Source organism: Mesocricetus auratus, unplaced genomic scaffold, assembly GCF_017639785.1.
Source record: "Mesocricetus auratus isolate SY011 unplaced genomic scaffold, BCM_Maur_2.0 Super-Scaffold_100004, whole genome shotgun sequence".
In the NCBI taxonomy this organism is placed as follows: domain Eukaryota; kingdom Metazoa; phylum Chordata; class Mammalia; order Rodentia; family Cricetidae; genus Mesocricetus; species Mesocricetus auratus.
Window position 1 is genome coordinate 34,097,276 of NW_024429189.1, and position 19,140 is coordinate 34,116,415.

The 19,140-nt window shown below is 38.8% G+C and overlaps 1 long non-coding RNA gene across 1 annotated transcript in view; it reads left to right on the top strand.

Annotated features, from left to right (window-relative positions):
- The window catches only part of LOC121140174, a 32,669-nt gene that overhangs the window by 8,385 nt on the left and 5,144 nt on the right, over nt 1-19,140 (top strand). Inside the window, exon 2 of the long non-coding RNA XR_005876981.1 lies at nt 1,011-1,108. This is a non-coding gene — a long non-coding RNA (uncharacterized LOC121140174). The remainder of the gene's footprint in view (nt 1-1,010; nt 1,109-19,140) is intronic.

The following is a 19,140-nucleotide window of genomic DNA, read 5'->3' on the forward strand; positions in this document are numbered from 1 at the left end:
CTGAGACAGACAAGCAAACAAAAATAGACAACAAAAAACCAAATAGACAAGAAGTCTAAAGAAAAGAAGTGAAGTTCAAGGTTTGAGAGTATGTGCACATTAGCTCTGTGTGCAGAATTAGGGTTTGCTCTTTCTACAAGGCTACTTGAGTTCTGTGACTGATCAGGTTCTGTCTCTTAGAGGCCTGCTAAGATCAAGTAGGAGGTATTTGTTTTCTCTTGCCTTTTGGTGGAGAACTTTTCTAAAACTGTTTTGGATAGATAGTTTCCTATTGACTTTAAAGAGTCCTACAACATCCTGTTGTTGCTGTTGCTTATATTTTAAAAAAATAATTCTTTTCCTCCCTTGCTTCTGTTTTGTTGAGTCCCTCTCTTGAAGTTCTGTATTTGTTTCTATGACATCAGAGCTGAGAAAAACAAGGCAAGCCAGGGAAGCTCTGCTTGGGTTCATGGCTTCAGATCTTTCTGCTTGCTCGCTCACTGGCTCCTTGGCAAGATCCATTGTCTACAAGACTGTGGGAAGGTAGGAGCTTCCTGGTAGAAAAGTGTGGTCATGGAAGCTGCTGCATTCATGGAAGCCAGGAAGCAGAGAGAAGGAGTGACTGAAAATAAGGGAAGTCCTTCAACAGTAGACCCCCATGACCTAATTCATCTAACCAAACCCACTTCCTAGATTCAACACATAATAGTGCCATTCATTTGTGAGTTCATCAATTAATTTTGTCAGGAAATTCATGAGCCAAGAATTTCCATTAAACATTACATTTGGGAACCAAACCCTTAGCACATAAATTTGTTTTTTCCAATGGGGAATATCACTTTATATGCAAACTATGACAATTTTATCTATAGAGTCAAACCATTATTCTCCTTCATATATTACATCATCTTTTTACATGTAAACAGTTTCAGCATAGTCATATTTTGAATGAGGAAGATCCTTAATAAGTTAAAATGACCTCTTTGTACTATGTAATTTAGTATTCATTTTGTTCCTTTGTTTTTTTACAGTCCTGTGACTCACTGGGGATGAGACTGCACATAATTACACACATAATGTCAATCAGTTTTTGGAGTGTTTAAAATATCATAATTGTAGTCAGAAAGTGGTAAGTCTTTGTCTTCATAAAGCATTTTGAATTCTGGCAGTATGGATATGGGCAGTGAAGAGTGAACTGGAGAGTAAAAAATGAATGAATGAATGCTATAAAAGTTATACAAGTTTTATAAATAATATGGACAAAGTACTATTGAAATGTGGGACTACCTCATGGATAAAGCGAGCTTTGGGGTTCCCAAGGGAGTCAGGATAGGGCTGAGAAAAAGCACAAGGAAAACTATGAGCTTTGCTCTATGTCCCTTGTCATGGGTCAGTGACATGGCCACCTATGACCGGATAGGTTTGAAACATAGGGTGTATAGAATGGGGGACAAGAGAATAATTTTTAAAAAAGTATGCTGTATATTAGTCTGTATACTTAAGACAAGCAGAGTCAGCATCCGGGTTCTTTTAATGTAAAAGTGGTCTGACAGTATCTGCATTCTTGGTGGTAACATTAGTGGCAGCACACAGGACAGCCTGGAGAGCCTGCAGGGAACTGAGGTTGGGAGAGAGACTCAAGAAGTTAGGAGGCTTCATGGTCACTGATGTTTTCTTCATTCAGTCTTTTTGTTCTGTTACTGGCTCTCTTATACGTGATCCCAATTCGCTTTTTCCTACTTTTATTTTAAAATGACCTCCCTACATAATATTTTCTGATTACAGTCCCCCTTCTCCCATTTCCCATCCCATCAAGATCCACCTCCTTTCTGTCTCTCACTAGGATACAAACAGGTTTCTAAGGCCTAATACTACAATAGAATGAGATAATATAAAATCTAACACATCAGAGTCATAAAAACAAAGAGAAGGAAAGGAGCCCAAAAGAAGGCATAAGAAACAGAGACCCACTTGTTCACACACTCAGGAATCAAATAAAAACAATAAACTGGGAGCCATAATATATATGCAAAGGACTTAATAAGGTAAAAAGAGAGAACAAAAAATATACATAAATAAAATAAAAATAGTAAGATAAAATTAAAAAGAAGGAAGAGCCCTGGCACAGCACTATGAGATAAGGAACCTCCAAAGATGCTGTTGAGTTTGTTTTCTTAAGCCCATTTACTGCAGTCTACCTGAAAAGAGTACTTTGCTTCTCAGGGAAATTCCCTTGGAGGAAACCAAATTTTCATTTTCAAGTTGCTATAAATTAGAGATAGCTTCTGGACTAGGGAAAGGGCTGTGTCCACTCCTCCTTTCAGCTCAAGCACCCCAACTGGTACAGACCCATGGAGGGCCTATACATGATGCCTCAGTCTCTGTGAGTTGATATCTGAATTGATCCTGTTGATTTAGGAGGCTTTGTTTTCTTGGTGTCCACCATCCTCTCTGACTCTTAGATTCTTTCTCCCCTGACCTCTGAGGGGAGGGATTTGATGGAGACATTGCATGTTCTAAGGTTCTTACTCTCTGCATAACGTCTGGCTGTGCCTTTTTGTATTTGTTCCCATCTGCTGCAGGAGGAAACTTCTCTGATGATGGATGGTAACTTCACAGGTCTATGAGTGTAGTAGAATATCTTTAGGAGTCATTTACTTGCTAGTTTTCTCTTTTAGAACGGTGAATTTGGTTTTATCCTAGGTCCCTCAGTTATCTAATCTCAGGGTCTTGGTCACCCAAACAGTGTCAGGCATGGGCTCCATCTTGTGGAATGGACCTTATGTGAAATCATATTTTGGTTGGTTGCTTCCACAAAACGTGTGGCAACATTGCACTCGCATGCCTTGCAGGCAGGGTACCAATGTAGATCAAAAGGCTTGTAGCTGGGTTGGTGTTTCCAATTCTCTGTAGCCTGCAGAATACCTTCCTGTAACAAGGATGCCAGCACATGGGTGTGAAGGCTCTGCGTAGGCACCAGTTTTATTTCTCCATGTTCAGTGTCTTGTGTAGGTGTTGTGTTCAGCAAGGGGGCCTTGCTGTCAGTTTGTGGAGAGCAACCTATTGTCTTGACAATGGTCTGGGTTGTTTGGGAGTTCCCATGGGACCCTTTTGGCCAACAATTCAATTAGATGTAACCCATTCTCAGTAAAGAAAGCTTCATGTGGTGACACAAAATGTCTAGTTTGAGCTGTCTCTCTATTTAGAGATCTCTTCTAGACTTACTTCATATCTGTATATATCTTTAGAAAGCTTCTACTGTATTATGTTTCCATATCCATCAAATGGCCCTTAATTCCAGCTCTCTCCCTGAATTCCCTCCCTCATTCTCCTATTCCCTTCTCTTCTCCATTTGATCTTCCCAGTCCAGTCTCCTTCTTTGCCATTCATAATTATCTATTTTATTTTCCTTTCCTAGGAAAATCTATTTGTTCCCCTACTTGTTCTTTATATTTAACCTCTATATCTTTTTTTTTTGTTTTTTACAAGACAGGGTTTCTCTGTATTGTTTTGGAGGCTGTCGGAACAGCCCAGCCTCGAACTCACAGAGATCCGCCTGCCTCTGCCTCCCGAGTGCTGGGATTAAAAACCTCTATATCTTTGACTTAACAATTAATATCCACATATAAGCAAATACATGTCATATTTGTATTTCTAGGTCTAGGTTAGCTCACTGATGATGATTTTTTTCCCTAGTTCCATCCATTTACCTGCAAATTTTACTTTTTAATGGATGAGTAATATTCCATTGTGTAAATGTGCCACATTTTTTTATCCATTCTTCTGTTGGGAGGCATTTAGGTTCTTCCTAGTTTCTGACTATTATGAATAGAGCATCAATAAACATGGTTGATCAAGTGTGTCTGTGGTAGGATGAAGTAACCATATATGCTCAAGAGTGGTATAGTTGAATCTTGAGGTAGATCGATTCCCAATTTTCAGAGGGACATCCAAATTGACTTCCATGGTGACTGTAGAAGTTTGCACATCCACCAGCAATGGAAGTAGCTCAGCATTGTTCCACATTTTCATCAGCCTGAGTGATCACTTGTGTTATTTATCTTAGCCATTTGGACAGGTGTTAGATGAAATCTCTTAGCCGTTTTGACTTGTATTTTCCTGATGACTATGGATGTTGAATATTTCTCTAAGTGTTTTTCAGCCATTTAAGTTTCCTTTTTTGAGAATCCTTTGTTTAGATCTATACCACATTTTTAAATTGGGTTGTTTTCTTGATATCTAGTTTCTTGAATATATATGATATCAGCCCTCTGTCAGATGTGTAGTTGCTAAATATCTTTTCCCAACAGTCGTCTGCCACTTTGTCCAAATGATGGTGTCTTTTGCCATATACAAGCTTTTCTGTTTCATGAGGTCCCATTTATTAATTGTTGATCTTAGTGTCTGTGCTGACAGTATTATGTTCAGAAAGTTGTCTCTGGTGCCAATGATTTCAAGATTATTCCCCATGTTTTCTTTTATCAGATCCAGTGACTCTGTTTTTATGTTTTAGTTTTTGATCCACTTGGAGTTGAGATTTCTACATGGTGATAAGTATATGGATCTATTTGGGATCTTGTGCATGCAGATATCCAGTTTGACTAGCATCATTTGCTGAAGACACTGTCTTTTTCAGTGTGTGTTTCTGACTTCCTTATAAAAAATCAGGTGTCTATAGGTGTGTGGACTTACGTCTGGGTCTTCAATTCAATTCTACTGATCGAGGTGACTGTTTTTGTAACATTAGCATCATGTTTTTATTACTAAAGCTCTGTAATATAACTTGAAATCAGGATGGCGCTATCTCCAACAGTTCTTTTATTATTCAGGACTATTTTAGCATCCTGACTTTTTTGTGTTTCCATATGAAGCTGAAGATTATTCTTTCAAGATCTGTTGTTGTTCTGGAATTTTGATGGGGAATACATTGAATCTATAGATTGCTTTTCGTAGGATAACCATTTTATGATAATTATCCTACCAATCCATGAGCATGGGAGAACTTTCCATTTTCTAATATAGTCTTCAATTTCTTTCTTCAGTGTGCAAAGTTTTTATAATAGAAGTCTTTTGCTTGGTCAGAGTTAATGCAAGATATTTTAGGTAATTTGAGATCATTGTGAAAGCTTTTATTTTCCTGATTTTTTTCCTTAGTCCCTTTGTCATTTGTATATAGGAAGGCTACTGATTTTGTGAGTCAATTTTGTATCCAGTTATTTTGCTCAGAGTGTTTATCAGCTGTAGGAGTTTCCTGGTGGAATTTTGAGGGTCACTTATGTGTCCAATCATATCATTTGCAAATAAAGATGCTTTGATTTCTTCCTTTCCAATTTGCACTCTCTTGATCTTCACTTGTCTTACTGTTCTAGCTAAGACTTCAAGAACTATATTGAATAGTTACGGAGAGAGTGGACAGCCTTGTTTAATTCCTGATTCTACTGGAATTGCTTTGAGAGTTTTTTTTTCCTATTTAAGCTGATGTTGGCTATGGGATTCCTATAAACTACCTTTATAATGTTGAGGTATATCCCTTGTATCCCTAATCTCTCCAGGACTTTTATCATCAAGGGGTGTTGAATTTTGTTAAAGGCCTTTTCTTCATTTAATGAGATGATCATGTGTTTTATTTTCTTTCAGTTTGCTTATTAATTTATGTATGTTGAAGCATCTATACATCTCTGGGATGAAGTCTACTTGATAATGGTGGGTAATTTCATTGGTGTGTTCTTGGTTGCAGTTTTCAAATGCTTCTCTAATATTTTGTGTCTGTGTTCATAAGGGAAATTGGTTTGTAATTTACTTTCTTTGTTGGGTCTTTGTGTGACTTGAGTATCAGGGTTACTTCTGTTATTTTGTGGAATAATTTGAGGAGTAATGCCATTAACATTCCTTTGAAAGAATTCTGTGCTGGCCCTGGGGTTTTTGTTTGTTGTTTTGTTTTGTTTTTCTTTTGGTTGGGAGACTTTTAATGACTCCATCTATTTCATTAGCTGTTATAGGTCTGTTTAAATTGCTTACCTGATCGTGATTTAACATTGGTAAGTGGTATTTATTGAGAAAATTACACTTTCCTTTTAGATTTTTTTCAATTTGGTGGAGTGTGAGTTTTTAAACTATGTCCAAGGAGTCTCTGGATTTCCTTAGTGTCTCTTGCTATTGTCCTCATTTTTACTTCTAATTTTGTTAATTTGGACATTCTCTCTCTGTTTTTTAGTTAATTTGGATAAGAGGTTGTAAGTGTTACTGATTTTCTCAAAGAACCAACTCTGTTTCATTTGTTTTTTATTCTTTGTGGTTTTGTTTATTTCCGTTGGATTTATTTCAGCCCTGATTTGATTATCTCTTCCTTTATTCTCCTTTTGGGAGTGATTCTTTTTGTTTAAGAGCATTCAGGTAAGTTATTAGTATGTGTAGGAGAAGCTGTGGTTAGCCTACCCAAGCTCTGCCCCTGCTGCATGAACATGTGCTCAGGCACTTCCTCCCTGTGCCAAACCGCCAAACCTGCCTCAACACCCAGAGATGCTGATGGAGAGACACCTGACCCAGAGACTGCAGTGAGGGAAGGACATGCTGCAGAGCCAGCCGCCTGAGACAATGGGACCTTGGGAGGGGGTGTAAAGGCAGGTCTAACTTCCTTAATAAATTAGACTGCAGCATGCTAGCTCTGCTACTCACTGACTCCGGGTGCCTGAATCAATGGTGCTGTGTCTTCTCACCCCCTCCTCCGAGGGGTGTCCGAGTAGGTTAACCGGCAACATCTATGAGATCTCTCTAATTGTTTTAGATAGGCACTTACTGTTATGAACTTGCCTCTTAGAACAGCCTTCATTGTGTCCCAAGTTTGGGTGTGTTGTGTATTCATTTTCATTCAAATCCTGAAAGTCGTTGACCTGTTTTTCATTCAGCAATGAGTTGTTCAGTTTCTATGAGTTAGCAAACTTTATCTTGTTTCTGTTGTTGTTGATACCCAGCTTTAATCTGTGATGGTTAGATTGGATGCAGGATGTTAGTTCACTTTTTTTGTATCTGCCAAGACTTATTTTATATCCAAGTATGTTGTCAATTTTGGAGAAAGTTCCATGAGGTTCTCAGAAGACGGTATATTCTTTTTTTCCAGTTTCAAATATGTTTTCTTTTTTATTATTTAAATTTTTTAAAATTAGAAACAAGCTTGCTTCACATTCCAATCCCAGCTCCCTCTCCCTCCCCTCCTCCTGCACCCCACCACCTGCCCTGCCAGCCTCCCACCTATCCCCACTCTCTTCCCCATAGGGGATATCCAGAGCCTGTCATTTTGTTAAGGGCAGGGCCTAGGACCTCCCACAACAGTCCAGGCTGAGAGAGCATTCCTCTTTGTGGTATGGACACACAAAGTCCGTTTGTATGCCAGGGATAAATAATGATCTACTGCCCAGAGCCCCATAGACTGAGAAGGTATATTCTTTGTCTTTAACTAAAATGTTTTATAAATATTTGTTTGATTCATTTGTTTTATAACATCTGTTAGCTCCAGCATTTCTCTGTTTAGTTTTTGTCTGGATGACCTGTCTATTGGAGAGGTTGGGGTATTGAAGTCTCCCACTATCAGAGTATGGGAGTCAACATGTGATTTAAGTTGTAGTAGTGTTTCTTTTATGAGCTTGGGTTTCCTTGTTTGGTGCACAGATGTTAAGGGTTGCAGTTTCATCTTGGTGGATTTTCCTTTGATGAATATGTGGTGTCTTTTCTATCTCTTTGATTAGTTTTAGTTTGAAGTCTATTTTGTCAGATATTAAAATGGCTATACCAGCTTACTTCTTAGGTTCATCTTTTTCTATCCTTTTACCCTGAGGTAATGTCTATCCTTGAGGTTATGGTGCGTTTCTTGGATGTAGCAGAAGAATGGATCTTGTTTTCACATCCATTCTGTTAGTCTGTATCTTTTTATTGGTGGAATTGCATCCATTGATCCTGAGAGATATCAATGATTAATGATTGTTGGTTCTCCTTTTATTTTCTTGTTATTGTTGTTGTTGTGGTACTGGTGGTGGTGGTGATGGAGTGTGTGTGTGTGTGTGTGTGTATGTGTGTGTGTGTGTGTGTTTCCCTTCTTCTGCTTTCCTGGTTTGGGATTATTTATTCCTTATGTTTTCTTGGATGTGGTTACCTTCTTTAGGTTGGAGTTTTCCTTCCATCACCTTGTGTAATGCTGGATTCGTAGATAGATACTGCTTAAATTTTGTTTTATAATATAATGAATGGCTTATTTTCTATACCCATTGCAATTGAGAATTTTGCAGGGCATGGTAGCCTGGATTGGCATTGTGGTCACCTAAAATCTGTAGAACATGTGTAGGACCTTCTGGGTTCTAGAGTCTCCATTGAGAAGTCCAGTGTTATTGTACTAGATCTGCTTTTGCATGTTACTTAGTTTCCTTTGCAGCTTTTTAATATTCTTTCTTTGTTCTGTATGTTTTGTTTTGTATTTTTCCTATTTTGCCAAGGGGAATTTCTTTTCTGGTTCAGTCTATTTGGTGTTCTGTATGCTTTTTGTACCTTGATAGGCATCTCCTTGTTTACATTAGGGAAATTTTCTTGTAGAATTTTGTTGAAAATAACATCTGTCTGTTTGATCTGAATTTTTCTCCTTCCTCTATTATTATTCTTTTTTTTTGGTTTCTTATGTTTTTTTATTTTTATTTTTTAATTTTAAATAGCTTGTTTTACATGTCAATCCCAGTTCCTTCTCCCTCCCCTCCTCTGGCACCCCCCAACCATCCCCCCCATCCTCCCACCCTATTGCCAATTCCTTCCACATAGGGGATATCTAGAGTCTATCATTTCATTCAGGGTAGGATCCAGGCACTTCCCTAAGAGTCCAGGCAAAGAGAGCAATCCTCTTTGTGTTATGGGCACACGATGTGTGTTAGTGGATCAGTGTTTATCCCTCTATTCTTAGATTTGTCTTTTCACAGTTCCCCAGATTTTCTAGTTGTACCAGGAGTTTTGTTTTTGTTTAGATTTAATATTTTCTTAGACCAAAGTATCCTTTTCTTCTGTTGTGTCTTCAGTGCTAGGGATTCTGTCTTCTATCTCTTGTAGTCTATTGGTGAGGATTGCCTCTGAGGTTTCTTTTTAGATTCTTAAAATTTTCATTTCAAGGTTTCCCACAGTTTGGGTTTTCTTTATTCATTCTATTTCTACTTTCCAACAGGCCTTGAACTGTTTTATTCATTTCCTTCCACTGATTGTTGGTGATTTCATAGATTTCTTTAAGGGAATTATTCAGTTCCTCTTTAAGGACCTCTAACATATTTATAAAGCTATTTTAAGATCTTTTTGTGCATCAGCTATGTTGGAATCTTCAGGGACTACTGTGGTAGGGTTGCTGGGCTGTACTGGAGCTATATTGTCCTGACTATCATTGATTATATTTTTATGCTGGCATCTAGGCATCTGGGGGGTGGGAATATTGTAATTCTAGCATAGCTGGTCTTGTCTTGGTTTGGGTGGATATTTTGTTCCTTGGTTTCTATTGTCCTCTCTGGTTCTTAGGAGAGTGTGGGTGGCTGTGTGTTGCTTGGTAGGAAATTTGCTTGGGATTCTGAAAAGTGTGACCACTAGGATTTCTGGGTAAAATGTGTTTCTAGGGACTGTGAGCTGACACTTAGAAATGGAGACTGGTTGGGTGGGGGGATTAGAGGGTCTACAGGAGAGACACATTAGAATGTTCCCTCAGGATCTGCTTAGTTCCCTGAGGATGGTGACAGAGAGTTAGGAAGGACCATAACAGATGGTCTGCTATAAAGCTGGGGATGAGACTGGGGGATTGGATATAGAGAAGTGGAGAGAGAGAGAGAGAGAGAGAGAGAGAGAGAGAGAGAGAGAGAGAGAGAGAGAGAGAGAGAGAATATCTGAAGCACCCCAACCCACTTCAGTGACCCACTTGATTCTCTGTCAAGGCTTTTCTTTGTCAAGCTTGCCTTGCAAGTTCCCAAAGAAAGCCTACTGGAGTTGGGTGCTGGGATAACAGGATGACTGAGGAGAAAGATTGGAGAAGAAGACATTTGTGATTCACTGGGCATAAGGATAAAGAGGAGGGGGGCACAGCAGGTGGTCTGCTACCAAGATGGGGGTGACATGGAGGGACTGGATTTGGAGGAGGGCAGGAGTGGTTAAGATTTGCAGAGAGGTTATCTGCTTCCTTGGCTGGAGTGGCCTGATGACCCCAGTTCTTAGCATAGCACAAAGCTTTCATGGTCAGCTTCTTCCTGTTGTTTGAATCTTGACTTTACCTCTCCTTTTATCTATCTCTAGGTTACAGAATGCAGTTATGCCTTCTATGACACTCATTGCTTTTTTTTTGCCTAAGGACATGTCCACATTTACCGGTTTCTGCTTAAAATATTCTTCTCTTTCCTCTTTGTATGACCAATGGCCAGTTGTTGGTTTGTTCGTTTGTTTTCCAGTTGAAGTTGATAATTACTTCCTTGATAGATGTTTCCTTGAGGGATTTCCTCAAAACACAAATGCGTCTTGATAAGTCTGTTGATGCCTTTTCTATTTCATCAATCCTCACACACCTTCTTACACTGAAAGGTAGTCAGCTCAGTTCAAGCTTGATTTCTCCATGAGTGGCAAACAAGGCATATGACATCTTCCTCAATGGAATCTTAACAACTACCTGCAACAAAGAGGAATGGCAGAAATCTGCATTGTTGGCAGGTATTGGAGGTTTCCATGACTCATAACTTCTAAAGATGTATTCCATGTCAGGTGTGGGGATTTTTCTTTAATAACCTATGGATTTTAAGAATAGCATTATTCAGGCTACTCTGATGAGTCCACTGGTGCAATAATGATAGGTCTGTTACATGTGCAGCCAACTACTCTCTGACTGAATTTGAGAGAATTACCTGTGGGAGGGAATTCATACCTTGAACTGTAAACCCAGTTTAAAAAATAAAACCATGTCTAAAGAGAGCTCTTAAGCACCTGGGGTGTGAGTATACACTATTGCTATTAACAAAGTTGGCACTGCATCAAATTGCCTTCTAGATATTTATGTTTATAAGCATAGACAAATGTTACTCTCATCATTTTCTAAAGAGCCTCTCTTTGGAAAGGGTTGACAGAAGTGCATGGTTGTTCAAGATCTGAGAAGAAGGGATGATTGAATATTAGGTCATAAACAAACCCTTCTAAGGTGCAGAGAACATTATGTAAGAGAGGGAATAAAAATGTAAGAGCTAAGCCGGGCAGTGGTGGCGCACGGGAGGCAGAGGCAGGCGGATCTCTGTGAGTTCGAGGACAGGCTGGACCGACAGCCTTGAAAACAATACAGGGAAACCCTGTCTCGAAAAAAACAAAAAAAGAAATGTAAGAGCTATAAGACAGGAAGAAGAGACATAGAGATGTGACATCCACTTAGTGAGAATTGTGGATGCTGACAATTTAGGGACAGTAGAAATCTCCAGGGAAAATACCTTAAAGTATGTTTAGTATGACAGTCACTATGTAAGGGACTGAGAAAATAATCGATGTTTTTGCAAGGTATATTTAAAAACAAAGATCAGGTTGTACAGATGGAGAGTGAATGACCAGGCAAAGACATTGGTCTCAGGCTGTTGGAACTCTATTCAGTAGCTCTCTGAGAGTCCAGACTAGAATGCTGTCAATTAACATTTCAATCGAGTATGTTAACAGAAAGATACTCTCAGGTCAAAAAGTGGGTAAATGAGCTTGTTTATGAACCTGATAACTTAAGTTTGATCCAAAGTCATACATGGAAGCAGGGGACCTCTTTTGCAAGTTGTCCTCTGACTTCCACATGTGCATTGTGGCACATTGGCCCCTCCTTCACAATGAATAGAAAATGAAATAATGTACTAAAATCTATATCAAAGGAAAAGAAAGTTACTATGTAATCGGGCCACATAATTGTTCCTTTCATAACCATTCTAGATTCTTTTACCGTCAAATTATAGAGGAGATATAGGTATGTGTTGGTATGGAGATGAATATTGGATTCTGTGTGCTTCTGGTTTTAGTTTCTGGAAAAGCTACCTGTTTCTAGTGTCTAGTGTCTAGACTACTCACCCTCCCATCAACAGTGTGCTGCTTTGTACATTTTATATGGATTTTCTACCTTGGACCCTTTCAAATGGCAAAGACCTTGTTTACTCCTGTGTCTGTGCTACCTAATAGTTTGCATTTCTTCAAAGCGTGTGTAATACTGAAACTGTTAGAAGAATGGTTAAGTTAGTAGATGATGGCATAATAGCAGAGATACCGATAAATCGAAAGACATGAAGTCTTTCAAAGTCTGTAGCCTCACCTGACTGATCTGTCTATACTTGACATTTTGCACTTAGATAAGAGCTCAGACAGAATTACTGGGGGTGCAGTAGACCCTAGAAGTAGCTGAGAGTAGCCCCTGATTACTCTCTGGTTATTCAGCAGCCCAACATACTCTGGGTCATTGTTCCCTGGCCTTTATCCACCAATGTCACAACTGAGAACTCAGATTAGGCCAGCTGTGTAAGGCCAAGCTCAAAGGGCATAAAAAGATGAGGATGACAAAAGGCAGTTAATGAGTTGAAGATAATATAGGAATTAAGGATTACTATGTTAATAAAATGCCATTAAACTTAAAAAAATCAGACGAGCCTATTTCACTGTGGAGCAGGTGATTCGTATTCTGTTCTCATTGGCAGGCAGAGATGAGTTTCTCATAGGAGAACACATCCCAAGCTTGAGAGAGTTAATTGCATTTAGCTGTTTGAGATTGCTAGATGAATGCACGTGGAACATTAAGCTCCTCATGCCAGTCTTTTGCAGAAACTGCAAGGCAAAGAGTGTATTCCCACATTTGTTTAAATTTTAATAGCATTTTTGAAGACACCCCGAAGTTTCTAGCCAAGATTCACAGATACTAGAATCTAGGTCATTATAAATCTGGAGTTTATAAGAAATGATTTAAATAACTCTCCCCATATGGCTTAGCAAGCCAGTAAAAATATTTAAGAGAATTGTGCCTGGCAAGGACATGGGTTAATTCAGCTCACCCTGTTTTGTGGATTCTTTTTGGTGTGTACTGGGCGCAGGCAGTGCATGTTGCATCAATAATTACCAGCGCTGTTGGTGCAAAATGGAGACTCTACTTGACTTGTTTCTTTATATTATCCTGCAGAAGGCTGCCACCTTCAGCCCTATGTCAAGCCAGTCCAGTCTGATGATTGTTTCCTCCCACTCTTCTTTTCCTTCTTTGGGATTATCTAAGAAATAAGAAAATAATAAAACAAAGCAAGCAGACTTGTTTTAGACGTGTGTTACACTGATTTTGACATGGCAAATAATTTTAATCAAATTTTTACTGTTTTTTTGTTTGTTTTTTGAGACAGGGTTTCTATGTATTGTTTGGAGGCTGTCCTGGAACTCACTCTGTAGACCAGGCTGGCCTCAAACTCACAAAGATCCGCTTGCCTCTGCCTTCCTAGTTCTGGGATTAAAGGCTTGCGCCACCAACGCCTGGCTAATTTTTTACTGTTACTTCATATCATCTTAGAGCCAAATTTAAAAAAAAAGGGACATCAGTTTTCCTCAATTTAGTGGGGAACTCCATTTTTCAATTTGTTACTTGAGCTTTCCAGAGAAAATTTCAATCAATAGAGGCACAGATGCCTCCATCCATCCATCCATCCCATCCTTCCATCCTTCCTTCTTTCCATCTATCCATCTCTGTCTCTCTTCCATCTTTCTTTCGATGTCTGTGTATAAAATTTAACATGAAAAAAGAATCTGATGAACTTTATAGAGCAAGTAGTAAGCATTAGCTAATGTTAATTTTGATGTCTCTGTTGCTTAATCAAGAAATAGTGTGACGGTCAGAGGTGCAGTTTATGTCTCATGCAGTGAAGCAGAAATATTGTCAGTTAATCTGTAGTATTGAGGAAATAGGCATCTTTCTGAACTCCCAGATGGAAAACTTCACAGATGGACAACTTCTTATTATCTGCAAGATAATAAGAAATTGCTAAGCCTTTCCTCCCTTTATTAAAATAATGAATAGCAAGAAGATAAAGTAACAGGATCTCAGACAGGATACATCACAATATTTATAAAATCTTAGTAATATTTGAGACCTAACTAAGAAAAGAAGACAATGAAGAACACACACACACACACACACACACACACACACGCACACACACACTCGAACATGCAAGCTCTTTTTTCTCCCCTGAGATGGGATCTCACTATGCAGTTGTAGCTGGCTTGGAACTCTGCATGTAGACCAGGTTCACCTTGAATTTACAGGGCTTCACTTGCCTTTGCATCTTCATGCTGGGAATAAAGGTGTGTGTACCCATACCAGGCTAAAAATCTATTTAAAGAGCTTTGGGAAGAAACCCTTTCTGACTTACATTATAAATCTAATAAAAGCAAAGTTATTAAGCTCATACTGTGTGATATCCATGTGTAGCATGAGGACTAGCATTGTGAGTAGCATGCACACGGAAGAGAGGAAATACAGCCTTTACTTTCAGTTTTAGAGTGGATGAATAGGTAACTCCATTTAAATCCTTTGGTATACATGTATGCATGTATGCATGTGATGTATATGTGTATATGTATGTGTGTATGTATATGATGTACATGTATATGTCTGTATACGTATTTGTGTATGTGTATGTATGTTAATGTGTTTTGTATGTTTATTTATGTATGTGTATGTGTTTGTATATGAAGCATATGTTTTAAGAAACTTATAGTAGTAGTTCCACGTAGCAAAAATTTTGAGATTTATTAGTTTTTATCTTATGTTTCTGGGTGCTTTGCCTGCATGTGTATTGGTGTACCATATGTATCTGATGCTCAGAGTGACCTGAAAGGACATATGATTCTCAGGAGCTGAAATTACAGACGGTTGTGAGCCGCCATGTGGGTGCTGGGAATGGAACAGCGTCCTCTGGAATAGCAGTCAATGTTCTTAACTGCTGAGCTGTCTCTTCTGTTTCACTATACGGCATTTTCAAAAGGCCTTCCTTGTTGGCTACCATTCCTTGTATTTCCTCCTCTATGATGTCCTTCCAGCCCCACCTCATCTAATTCTTCTTGGTTTATTGTTCTTTTTTCCTCCTCCATATCACTGCATTCCCTGTGCCTACCATTGAAAGATTCTCTCCCTCCCCCCATGGTTCCTCACCATTCTCCTGACTTCTATGAGTATTCCAAATGAAACGCACACATGTAATGTTGCACAGCTAACATCCACACATGCAACATGCAATTTTTTTTGGAGTCTAAGCTCTCTCACTTAGAATGATTGTCTCTGGTTCCATTCATTTGCCTGAGAACCTTTTAACTTCACTTTTAAACAGTTGAGCAATTGCATTGTGTAAATGTACCTCGTTTTCATCTCCATTCCATCAGTTGATGGATATCTAGGTTTTTCTGTTCCCTGGCTATTGTGACTAGAACAGCAGTGAACATGAAAATGCAAGCATCTCTACAGGACCCCAGTAGCACAGGCATTAAGGTCAGTAATTGACAAATGGGGTCACAAGAAACTAAAAAGCTTCTGTTAAGCAAATGACACCTTTATTTGAGTGAGGAGATAACCTATAGATTGGGAACAAAATCTTTACCAGCTACACATATGACAGAAGTTTTTAGGGTCTAGAATATGAAAATAAAACTTAACATCAAGAAAATAAACAACCCAATTTAAAAAACTGGGGCACAGAACTAAACAAAGAGTTCTCAAAAGATGAAAGACAAACGGCTGAGAAATAGTATTTTGAATGTTCAACCTCTTTAGCCATCAGGGAAAAACAACTTAAAATTACTTTGAGATTTCATCTTACCCCAGTCAGAATGGCTAAGATAAAACAAAACAAAACAACAACAACAAAAAAGGTAGCAGTTGCAGGTATGGCTGTGGGGGAAGGGGAGCCCAGCTGCAGGTGTGCAAGCTGGTACAGCTACTATGGGTACGGCTACTGTGGAAATCAGTGTGATGGTTCCTTGAAAAGCTGGAAAGATATCTACCATATGATCCAGCTATTACACTCCAAGCACTCTACATCTTAATCCAGATATTTATCCTGAGGCCTTCACCAGAGTCTGCTTTCTTGGGGGAGAACCGAAGTGCTCAAGTTGAGCCACCTTGAAGCCTTCACAGAGAGAAGGGAAGTACCAGTTGCAACCCCTCCGGTCACCCTGTTCCACCTAAGGGGGGAGACTGGAAGTTGAGAAGTACTGATGACGCTTATAATCTAAGGGAACAGTCTTACATAAAGGCTGTGACCTGCTCCAATGTCTGAATTGCTTCTCATCATCTCCCCTGTGACTCATTCTACATCACTGCAGGCGTGACGGGCATTTACCGCAGTCCGCATGCCTCGCATCCCTTCTCTCTATGTCTCATTCTGTTCCTGAAGGCCAGTTTACCAATGCTCCTCATATTCAGCCAATTGTGTCTGTCCTTCAACCAAAAATTTGCAAGGTCTGTTGAACATTTAAAAACAAATCCAGTGTAAAGCGACTGAAGAAACAACACAAGCAGGTATGCAGGGTGTAGGAGTCATTCTAGTAACTTCAGTTAAGGACACCTAGATTAACTATGCTCGCAGCTTGATGGGGGAAAATAGATACACTGAAGAACAACAGCGCAATGTAATCAGAGAAATGGACATTTTAAGACAGAACTTTTTAAAATACCAGAAAAAGGCACCCTATGGAAAATAAAAGCATTTGGTGAACTTATTGGTGGACTGTGTGTGTGGTTGCAGACTTTATGAGCTCAAGAATATCACAATAAAAACTTTCAAAACTAAAAGAAAAAGACAAAATATAAGAGAACCAAATGATACTCTTTCTTAAGAAACCCAAGCTCAAAAAATCTTAAAGCATCCCATTCCCTCTACCCTTTAATACAAATTCTTAAATGTGTATTAAAACAATTTTCTTAAGAAAACCCAGCTTCACTCCATAAAAAAGGACAAATGGCCAGGATGTGTGAAGAAACTATGAAAAATGAAATATACATATACAATGAGGATGTTGTATGAGGATTCGAGAGAGGTACAGAAGACATCTGAAACAATACATGGCTGGGAAATTCCCTCATATTAAAAATATGAAACAAGAAACAAATGCAAATTACTAAACAAAACATGGCAGTCTGAAATGTGTCTGGCAAATACAAATCTGTTGAGATGCTAAAGTGGTCAGTGTCAAGAATGGTATCTAAGCTGATCACAGAGGGCTGTCAGAATGACAGAGTTACCATGGATGCATGATGTCTGCACCATCTAAAGCCTTAGGATGCACAGGAGCAAGAATGGACCTTAATGTAACCTGGGGTCTCAGAGCACATGCTGGAGGCTAAGGGCATGGCATAGTCTCCTGCATTGTGACAATTATATACTCCATTGGGAGTGCAATCTCTATATATTTTCTGCTTATTTTTCCTCTGAACACTTCACTGGCCATAAATTTCTCTTTAAATTTGCTGGCGGAAAAAATTGATATTTTTCACACAGTCAGAAAATAAAGTGATTTGACAGCATTTCCTGTATCTTCTCAGACAAGGAAAAAGCCTTTTGTAATTAGCAGCCCTGAGTCTGTATTGATGAAGCTACATATACTCCATGTGCTGTGTGTGTGTGTGTGTGTGTGTGTGTGTGTGTGTTTTCTTAGATTCACCCAGAACTAGACAATTGTATCCACTTGCCATGGCAAACTTGTGTTGATGAAATGTGGGGTCTTCTCCAAGTGAGTCACGCTTCTGGTAATCAGGACATGATTCTCTTCCCTGACCTCTGCAGCAACTGATTTGTGTGTGAGGAAGAGGGAATGTTTCACGAGTGTGTGGGTTGTAAACAGAACAAAGGGGTTATCTGCAGTTCCAGCTAAAAATAAATCGTAGCTTGCAACATGATTCTCTGGAAGGTTTAGTTCCAGAGAGGCTTCGGATAAAAATTGGTTAGAAATCTTTCTAAAGATGAATTCAAGCATCATAGAAAATTAATGCCTTTCCTAATATCTTCGCTTATTTCACATTTTTCCATGCAGCCCATTAACTGTAGACTTACTATACCCCCTCATATAATAATAATATGGTTGTAACATTTCTTGAGATCTTGTTACAGAATATTAAGTGCCCCTCAAGGAATTAAACCCACTTTCCAGCCAGGAACTAACAGTAGCATTCTGAATGCTGTCAGCCCAAGGCGATTGCTGTACACGGGAAGCAGGGATTTACTATTTGGCTCTCTTTCTTAGTGAATAAAGAACACAGTGTAAAAAAATCTGTCTTAACATTTGGTAATAACTCCATGATGTATTATTGGGAATGTTTCTTTTGTCAATGCAATTGGGGATGTCTTTGTACAGTTGGTATAAAAATACATAGAATTTTTAAGTGAGAAAACAGAAGCATAGTACAATTGTTTCTCTAACAGACAGCCAGTGGGCTACATAGAGGACATGGAGTACATATGTGATTTCATGCATGATGTCTGTAGAAGGTTGTTTGTAGGTTTCCTTCTGGCTCTGGGCATGCTTCTTTATACATGTATGGGGTGTGTGTGTGTGTGTGTGTGTGTTATAGTAGACCATAAGATACCTTACTTCTCATTGAAAGTATACACACCCATTCTGTGGGCATGGAGGGTTTAGACTGGTGTTTTGTTTCTCAGCGATCTTAAAGGTTTTTCAGTATTCTGTATTCTAAAACACCAAGAATCTTGGAATCTTCCATGTACTTGTGCTTGCGTTTATTGCTCTTTGCTTAATTAGAAATTGAAACTCAGAAAATTAAATAGATGCATTTATTACTCTGATTTAAAATAACAAAACCACTAAATAGTAATGGAGGGGATAGTGTTTGTGTGTTTGGAAAAGAACTTCACTCTCCAAAACAAAGAAAGTGTAGTAAGGAGAACTGTTCAATGTTTTCACATCCATCATCTCCTAAATGTATATTTTAATGGGAAAAAGCTGCATTCTTCTATCTCCTTCTATGCTATCAATATATTGATTTGATTAAAGCTTATGAACAATGGGGAGTGACTTTTTTATGAGGCAGGGTTTCTCTGTGTAACAGTCCTATCTGTCCTTGAACTCACTCTATAGACCAGGCTGGCCTTGAACTCACAAAGATCCACTGTCTCC